We start from the raw sequence: 10,005 nt of genomic DNA, 5'->3' as shown, positions 1-10,005 counted from the left end.
TACACACGGCCGGTTTTCCTGTCAGGAAAACTGCGGTGAGAGATTTGGCCGGGAAACCCGGCCGTGTGTATGCTCCAGCGCAGTGTTTGCCATAGGAAAACTGCTGGGAAAAAGACCGCCGGGAATCCCGGCAGGAATAAAGAGAACATGTTCCTATCGGGAAAACTGCCATGGAGCATACACACAGCCAGTTTTCCCGGCCAAAAGCTGTCATGGCAGTTTTCCTGACAGGAAAATGTGTCGTGTGTATGGGCCCGTACACACGACAGAGGAACTCGACGTGCCAAACACGTCGAGTTCCTCGTCGAGTTCAGGGATGAAGCCGCCGAGGAGCTCGGCGGGCCGCCTTCTCCCATAGAACAACGAGAAAATAGAGAACATGTTCTCTATTTTCTCGACGAGTTCCTCGGCGGCTCCATCGGGCCAAAAGTGTACAGACGACAGAGTTTCTCGGCAGAATCCGGCTCTTCACCGAGTTTCTCGATGAATTCTGCCGAGAAACTCTGTCGTGTGTACGAGGCCTATGAGGCATAAGAGAGGGAAAATGTTCCAAAGGGGACACTAGTTCTGGTGATCTGGGGGTCCCTAAGGAATTCCCTTAATATTTAAGTATTTCCTCTCACTTCCTTGGCTTTTGGACAGGAAGTGAAGGGAAATCTCCCCAATGGGACACAGGTTACAAAAAATTTATGTGACAGGGATTATAACCCTCCCTTGCTCTATCCAAAATTTAAAAGAAAATGCCTATAGTTCTACTTTAAAAACTTGCCTTTTTTGGTTCTCTAGTGCCTTTTTCAGTCTCTTGCATAAATGGAAAAAGCAGCAAGTATGATAACACTACTTTTTCCTAAGTTATTGCCCTGTGAAAGATTATTTCTGCAAGCAACTGAAACATGGGGACTTGTTTTCCAGGTCTGTGCTGTGCTATTGTAGTTAACCTATACAGTAAAACCTTGGTTTGAGAGTAACTTGCTTACGAGAGCGTTTTGCAAGACAAGCAAAATTGTTTAAATACGTTTTGCCTTGATATACAAGCGATGTCTTGATATAAGAGTAGCGTCATGTCACAACTGAGTATAAAATACAAGAGAGGCGCCTCTAAGTGTAGCAATATGGTTGCATTTAATGAAGGTACAACATTTAGCAACTTATTGCTACACTTATGCCGTGTACACACGATCGGTTTATCCGATGAAAACAGTCCGATGGACTTTTTTCATCGGACAAACCGATCGTGTGTGGGCCCCATCGGTCTTTTTTCCATCGGTGTAAAAAAATAGAACATGTTTTACATTTTTATGATGGATAAAAAAAAGATAGGAAATTACGATCGTCCATGTGGAACTCCATCGGAGAAAAATCCACGCATGCTCAGAATCAAGTCGATGCATGCTCGGAAGCATTGAACTTAATTTTTTTTGGCTCGTCGTATTGTACGTCACTGCTTTTTTTCCGCGGTAGGAATTTAGTCTGATGAAAGAAATCAGAAATCCGATCGTGTGTAAAGAGAGGTGCCTCTCTTCTCTTTTATACCCAGTAAAAAAAATGCTTTGATATACAAGTGCTTTGGATTGCAAGCATGTTTCTGGAATGAATTATGCTCGCAAGCCAAGGTTTTACTGTATAATAATATAATGTAGAAGTGCATTATAGTATCATATAAATAAGGGACAGAATACAATTGTTGCATGTAACAAGTGCTACAGAAAGACAATCTATAGTGCTTCTAAATTCCAGAACCAAGCATCCACAAGATGGAGTTGTTGCTTCTAAAAGAACACAGCATAGCTGGCCAGTGCACTGTATAAAGAATCAATTAGATACTGGAGGGAGCTTTCCTAGGCTACTGGCAACAAGTAGCAGTTATATTTATAAGATACAGTCTTCTGTCAGCACCTCTTATAATAACAAAAAACACACTCATACAAATCTTTAAGAAATCCTTTATTGATACAAGTTGTTGTATGGCTTACAATAATATTTGGTGCTTTCTGTATAAAAACTTTTAAAAATAAATATAGATTGTACAAAAAAAAAAAAAAGGTCAGTGAGTGATTGAAGAATATATATATATATATATATATATATATATATATATATATTTATATATATATATATTTCTCTCTCTATCTATCTATCTATCTATCTATCTTTCTCTCTATATATATATATATATAGAGAGAGAGAGATAGAGAGCGAGAGATATCTATATATATAGTACTGTAGGCTCCAAAGCATTTCTGTGCCAGTTTAAACAGATTATGCATAAAGACGTGGTGCTTTGCTTCTGACGTGGGATTCTAAAACATGTATCAGCATTTGGAACACTGGGCCAGATCCACATAGATCGGCACCGGCGCAGCGTATCAGAGATACGCTACGCCGCCGTAACTTACTTGGCTTTGTTTCAAATCCACAACGAATTTGCTCCGTAAGTTACGGCGGCGTAGTGTATTTCTGGCGGCGGAATTCAAATCGGCGATTAGGGGGCGTGTTTCATTTAAATGAAGCGCGTCCCCGCGCCGAATGAACTGCGCATGCTCGGTTTCGAAATTTCCCGCCGTGCATTGCGCGAAATGACGTCGCAACAACGTAATTTTTTAAACTTAGACGTGACTTACGTCCATCCCGATTCACGGACGACTTACGGAAAAAGAAAATCAAATTTCGACGTGGGAACGACGGCTATACTTAACATGACAAGTCTATCTATACACCGCAAAATACCAGCTTTAACTATACGCCGGAAAAAGCCGACTAGAGACGACGTAAGAGAATGCGACGACTGCGCGTACGTTCGTGGATCGTCGGAAAAAGCTAATTTGCATACCCGACGCGGAAAACTACGCAAACTCCACCCAGCGGACGCCGAAGTATTGCATCTACGATCCGAAGACGTACGAAGCCGTACGCCTGTCGGATCAAACCCAGATGCCGTCGTATCTTTGAGGATTCAAACTAAAGATACGATGCGGGAAATTTGAAAGTACGCCGGCGTATCAGTAGATACGCCGGCGTACTCTCACTGTGGATCTGGCCCACTGTATTTAAATTGAACCCTAAAGTGTTACTAAACCCACAACAGTAAAATCAGTCTTTATATGCAGTAAAGCATGCTTGTTATACTCACTGTGGAACCTAAGGGGTTCATAATTTGGAATTGTTTAAAAAGGCTGTTTGATCCTGTCTTTTCTGATCCTCCCTTTCTTTTACTGACCACAATCCATCTGCTGATAGCCTTGGAGGCACTCTGCACATGCTCGGGTTGGCGTGTATTGGTAGAGTTTTTTTTGGACGGGGGTGCATGTGATCAGCTCAAGGCCAATCAACACTGTCCAGACAGAGAGTCAGGGGTCATACAGCCACATAGGACAGTCAGAGGAGAGTGAAAACTTATGTGAAATTGAAGCCAATTTGCTTTCTAATTAGGATGTTGATGGCAGTGCTTACCTTGTGTTATGCTTTTTCTATAGCTTCTGCATTTTGCCCCATCACTGGCCTTGACTTCCTTTTTAAGGATGGCTCTTTGGCTTGCAGGGTCCCGATGGAGACCCCTCTGATGCCGCCCGCTGCCTGTGCTGGATTCATACAGGCAGTCCAGGGGAATAGAAGTGTTGGCATTGGGGAATCAGAGTGCATATGTACTGGTGCTAGAAATAATGGAATAAGTAGTCTCATAGGGCCAAATTCTCAAAAGAGATACGCAGACTTAACTCCATTTTTCTAAATTTACACGGCGCGTATATTTGCGCGCGATCGTCAAAACGACTTAAGCAAAGATTTCCGTATTTTCAGCCGTACTTAAATTAGTTACACCTGCGCATTCCCGGGCGCAAATTACGCTAGGCTCGCCGCTGTTTTTGATAGGCAAAGATGCAAATGAGGGAGTTAGGGCGATTCTCAGAATTAAGTGTGTGTGCCGTATTTTCCGCCCTGTGCGCACCTGTTAGTTTTTCTGACTAAATTTCCACATTATAAAACCAGCCCTAATTTTACACATGCTGTGGAAGGGTTTGCTGAAGGTAGTGACTAGAGGTTAGAGCTCTAGTTGTGAAGGTTTTTGTTTAAAAATGCCAGGACCAGCAATGATTTTGACGGCACTTGCTGCCTTACAGGCACAAAGGAGGAGGAGGAGGGCACAGAGGAGGAGGATGAGGGCACAGGCGCGTGTTTATCGGCCACGCCGTGATATTTGGCAAATGCCAGCTTATGAGGTGATTGGCAACTACCGATTTGATAGGGAGGCCATCCTGGAGATCACCCAACTCCTTCATGAGGATCTAATCGCCCCAACCCTACGTTCCCATGCCCTGACACCTCTTGAGAAAGTGATGGCAACCCTCCATTTTTTATCGAGTGGCTCATTCCAGCGAGCATCTGGAGGTGTGGCTGGGATGGTGCAGTCAACCATGAGTAAATGTCTACATCAGGTGGTCCCTGCCATACTGCAGCGCATGAGCCACCAGTTTGTCATGCCCACCCAGGAGGACCAGCGTGTGCAAGCAATGACAGACTTTTACAATATTGCTGGCTTTCCTAAGACCATCGGGGCGATTGACTGCACCCATGTGGCACTCCAGCCCCCCCATGATACTGAACACCTGTTCAGAAACAGGAAAGGCTGGCATTCGATCAATGTCCAGATGATCGTAGATGCACATGGCCTCATCTGGCACGTTTGTGCCAAGTTTCCCGGCTCGTGCCATGATAGTTTCATCCTAAGGCAGACCAAGATCTACAGAGACTTTGAGATGAACGTGTATGGAGACAGCTGGCTGATTGGTGAGTGACATTGGTGTCAGGTATGCCCCCCCCATGATGCAGACATCACAAGGGGCACATGCATGACTAATATCCTCCTGTCTTTTCCCTTACAGGTGACTCAGGATATGCCTTGGGACCCCACCTGATGACCCCCTTTAGGAACCCCCAAACACCCGGAGAACGAAAATTCAATGAGGTGCACAGCCAGACCCGGGCTATAGTAGAGCGGACTTTTGGCATGCTAAAGTCAAGATTCAGATGCCTTGACAAGACTGGGGGTACACTATTGTATTCCCCAGACTTTGTATGCAAAATTATTGGGGCATGTTGCATACTGCACAATTTTGCATTAAGAAGGGGCATGCATGTGGAGATATCTCCTGACCTAACCCCCCACCCAGGCAATCCCCCCCCCCAAACCCCTCTACCCGGTCTGCTGAGGGCCAGGCAATCAGGAGACAACTGTCTGAAGGCATCTTTGCCCAGTAAATGGATCCTAATTATATTTTTGTTTTTGATTTGCCCAGAACAAATCACAGAGATTATGTGACCTTTAAATCTTTATTTTGCTAAATAAATGCACATTACTTATATGCCAAAGAGAATGTTTATTTTTATTTACAAAACGCACATTATTTATCTCACAATGAGAATGCATGAATGCACGTCACTGTGGTCCCTAGCACAGACACATCACATGCACATCGAATTGGATTAGATCCAAGTACCCCCCCCCTTTGGTACTTGGGAGCAGTAACGCCCCGCCACAGCTCCAATTATGTCACTGTGCATTCATACACCATTCAGGAACCTAGGATGACTTCTCCCTGGTCCTGGGGATCCCTACTCCACCAAAACTGAGGGTGACACCCTTATGTTTTCAGGAATGCCACCCCCCCACATTCACACATCATTCACACACATAAACCAAATCATAAGTACAGTGTAAAAAAAAAAAAAAAAAAAAAGTACCCCTGCAAATTAGGGATGTTGCCGAGTGCTCCTTCTGGGCTGCCCACGGGCACGGGCACGGGCACGGGGACGGCCACGGGGACGGCCACGGCCGACTGGGGGATCTTCACGGGGGGGGGTCTGTGCAGGGGAGGGAGTATTTTCAGGGGGGGGGACTGTGCAGGGGAGGGAGTATTTTCAGGGGGGGGGGACTGTGCAGGGGAGGGAGTATTTTCAGGGGGGGGACTGTACAGGGGAGGAAGCAGCCTCCCCTGGTGTCTGTCCTCCTGCTGGCCTTCCCTCCAAGGCAACGGCTATCCTTGTCAGACAGGAAGTAATGTCAGCCGTATTGGCCTGCACAGCCCGGGTATTGGCCTGCACAGCCTGGGTGAGGGCAGTCACCTCCTGGGCCACACCTGTTGTGGCGTTCCTCAGGTCCCACAAACAGGTGATGACCCCCACGGAGTTGGTGGCCACGTCACCCAGTGACTCCCTCATTGCACCCAGGCTGCGCTCCACCTTGCTCATTGTTTTTTGTATTGCAGACAGACTGCGGGTCTGCCGGACATTGTCCCTCAACAGACTGACCGGCAGACGCACCAACCCCCCCCTGTTTTCAGGGGTCGGCATCCTACTTGCCCCTGAGGCTTGTGGCCTTGGAGGAGGAGTTGGAGTGAGCCATGGGTGCTGCTGCATGTTGGAGGAGGGTTGGAAGGGGCGACCCATGATGGTGGCCTGACTTCTGGGCGCCTGTGGGGTTCCCTCAGGGGATGATTCAAAGGTCATATCTTGGCCCATCATTATTTCCTGCCCAATCAGAATATTGTCATCTTCCTCCCCCTCATCCTCCTCCCACTCAACATCCAAATTAGGGGAGTTGTGGGCACTTCCCTCCCATGGCGAATCCTGCCCTTCTTGGGACTCTGCATGAGCCTGTCTTGGGGGTGGTGCAGCAGCCTGCCCTGATGGGCCTGCAACCTCCTGACCTGATGGGCCTGCAACCTCCTGGGCTGATGGGGCTGCCACCTCCTGGGCTGATGGGGCTGCCACCTCCTGGGCTGATGGGGCTGCCACCTCCTGGGCTGATGGGGCTGCCACCTCCTGGGCTGATGGGGCTGCAACCTCCTGGCCATCTGGGGAGGACACAAAACAATCACAGGTTGTTGGATCCATACACTTGGCACATCTTCCCTTCCCCCACCCACACATGCTAATCACCAGATAGAAAATCAAAAAAATTACCTGTCCTCATAAGAGGATCATTGTCAAAGCCAGGCAGGCCCACCACCTGCTGTGGGTGGAAACACTGGGCCACTGCCCATTCCTCCTCACTCATCCTGACTGGGCAGGGTCCCCCTCCTCCAGTGCCCCTGGTATGGGCATGCAGCGTTGCCAGCTTGTTCCGGGACACGCTCCTCAAGTCATTTATTTTTTTTTGAACTCCAGCGATGGTCCTGGTCTCCCCCCCCCCCCGCCGCATTGATCCGATCGGTGATCTTTTGAAGGATCTCCTTCCTCCTGGCCGGGGTGGTGGTGTGGCTCTCAGGGCCATGGAGAAATCGCCCAAATTTAATGACGCCCTGAGCAAGTATATGCTTCTCTGCCAGGGTAAAATTAAGCTTCCTGCGCTTGGGAGCCATGACAGACAACACCCAGCAACAGGGAACTCACCCAAAAAACAAACACCAATACACACACACAACAAAGAAAATACAAACAAGCCAAAATAAAAAATATACAGACAGCTACTATTATTTCGAAAACAAACAGGCAAAAAAGGAAAACAAAAAATATAAACAAAACCCCAAAAAAATATTATCAAAAACAAACAGGCAAACAATCAAAACAAAGAACAAATTATCAAAAACAAACACCAACTATACTCTCCAACTCCACAAACACTTTTCTCACAAACCAATCTTACCAACAAACACTGACAAACGTTCAAAGCAGAAGCAACTTGCTTTAGGAAGGGAACACAGGGAAATACTTTTGCAATTGAAGTGTGTTTGACTGGGGCTATTTAGACACAGGGCGATCTTCAAACTAAGTACGCTTGGCCTTTTACCTATCTCACTGATTGCGCTGACCAAAGTTCTGCACATGCGCAGTGAGGTCCAGATTCGTGCGCGCATGCGCAGTACGGCCGGCACTTCATTTGCATGGGGTCACGGCTCATTACAATGAAGCACGCCCACTTCATTCCCACTTGCCATAACCACGCCTTACGCATTGAAACTTAAGTTAAGGATGGCGCAGTTTTGTGCGCAAATGCACTGAGAATACGGTACTTACGACACCAACTTAGGGCGCCGTAACTTAAATGACATAAGTTAGATAATCCTAAATTTACACATGGTTTTGAGAATTTGGCCCATTATTTCTAGTACCAAGGAGATCAGGGAATCAGGAAAACCAAAGTGTGCACTCCCTGACCAGAAATTCGGGGAAGCCCCACCTAAAGGCTGTGCTGTATACAGACAGACAGACAATGTGAGTGTTTAGTGGCATTGTGGCACATCATCATTAACTGACAAGTGATCAGGCTCCACACCCTACAATCACATCTCAGGTGCTGATTCGGCTCTTTACCAAAGCAATCAATTGTACCAGCAACAGGAATTCTGCACACCGAGATTCAAAATAATATTCTTCCTTTAATAAAATGGCCAGCAGGAACAGCTTCTATTCTGACATGTTTGGGGCTATAGGCACTGTGCTTTCTCAAAGACTTTACTGTATATCCTTTTGCTTTTGAGAAATATAATTAAACTCTAACTCTATAGACACAATGTAAAAAAAAAAAAAAACCCTTGCAGTAAGCCCCCTGCACTTCAATGGTTAAATGCTCCTTAACCAATTACGAGCCGGAAGGTTTTACCCCCTTAATCACCAGGCCATTTTTTGCGATACGCTACTGTGTCCATTTAACTGACAATTGTACTTTTATAATAAATATTCAAAAAAATTTAAAGATACTAATTTCTTTATCAGTTTAGGCCAATGTGTATTCTAATACATATAGTGTTAAAATAAATTGCAATAAGCGTGTAGGGGTATAGATTTATGGCATTTTTATTATTATTATTTTTTTCACTAGTAATAGCAGCGATTAGTGATTTTTAGCAGGACTGCGACATTGCGGCGGACAAATCGGACACTTTTGACACTTTTTTGGGACCATTGACATTTATACAGCAATCAGTGCTAAAAAATAGCCACTGATTACTGTATAAATGTCACTGTCAGGTAAGGGGTTAACACTAGGGGGCGATCAAGAGGTTAAGTGTTCCCTAGGGAGGTGTTTCTATCTGTGGGGGGAGTGGACTGACGGGAAGAGGAGATTGCTGTTCTTAATCACTAGGAACAGACAATCTGTCTCTCCTCTCCTGTCAGAACAGGGATCTGTCTGTTTACATTGACAGATCCCTGTTCTGTCAGAAGTGATTGCTGGTGGCCGGCGGACATCGTGGTCGGCGGCCACGCGTATCAGTTTCGGTGTCGCGCACGCGCCCCCTAGAGGTTTTAAAGTCTTTAAGTGGTTAAAGAGGATCTCTGGGCTCCTTCAGAAAAAACTTCTGGCTCAGTCAAAACCAGGTACCCGCTCCAAAAAGGTGCCAAATGTGGCAGCAGAGGCGGGGGGAGGGAGGCAGACAAGAGGGAGCTTCCCCTTTTGAGTGGAGCTCCGCTTTACATTTAGGAGGGTTGCGAATGAGGCTGCAGTAATTACCAGACTCCCCATACCTGGTGGCTCCAAAATCCTCCTCCTCTCCCTGAGGCTTTGATCTGGATGCTACTTACAGAGGAGGTTGCAATAAACCTGTCACGTGGATTAAGGAAGCCTGCTGGCGTGGCGACTCAGATAAGCAATACAGCCTCCTCTGCAACCCCCTAGACTTAATGAGCATTGGACTCTTCCAGGGGGGGGGAGGGGGGGCACTGCACTGGAATTTTTTGTGGCGCCCAGAGTTAAATAATGTTAAATCTGGAGTCTGAGAAAGGCAATTCTTGTTCAAATACAATATTCATGTCTATTTTTACTATAATCCTGGCGTGCTTTGTGTACTCCCAGAACCTTTGCCTCTGTGCTGGAGGACCAGTCACTGCTGACCTCTCTCCTTGTGCAGGGTGACTAGTCGTGTCTCCGCCCACTCCATTCGTTTTCTGCAGGTCGCCTGTAGTGGGTGGAGCTGCTGGGCCCCTCCTACTGCTCTGCTCTTTGAATAAGCTCTGTACAGCACAGTGATGACGTCATTCCTACATTTACAGGGTAATGGCTGGGTTAATAAA

The sequence above is a fragment of the Rana temporaria genome, chromosome 1, assembly GCF_905171775.1.
Source record: "Rana temporaria chromosome 1, aRanTem1.1, whole genome shotgun sequence".
Classification (NCBI taxonomy): domain Eukaryota; kingdom Metazoa; phylum Chordata; class Amphibia; order Anura; family Ranidae; genus Rana; species Rana temporaria.
Note: the sequence above shows the minus strand (reverse complement) of the source record.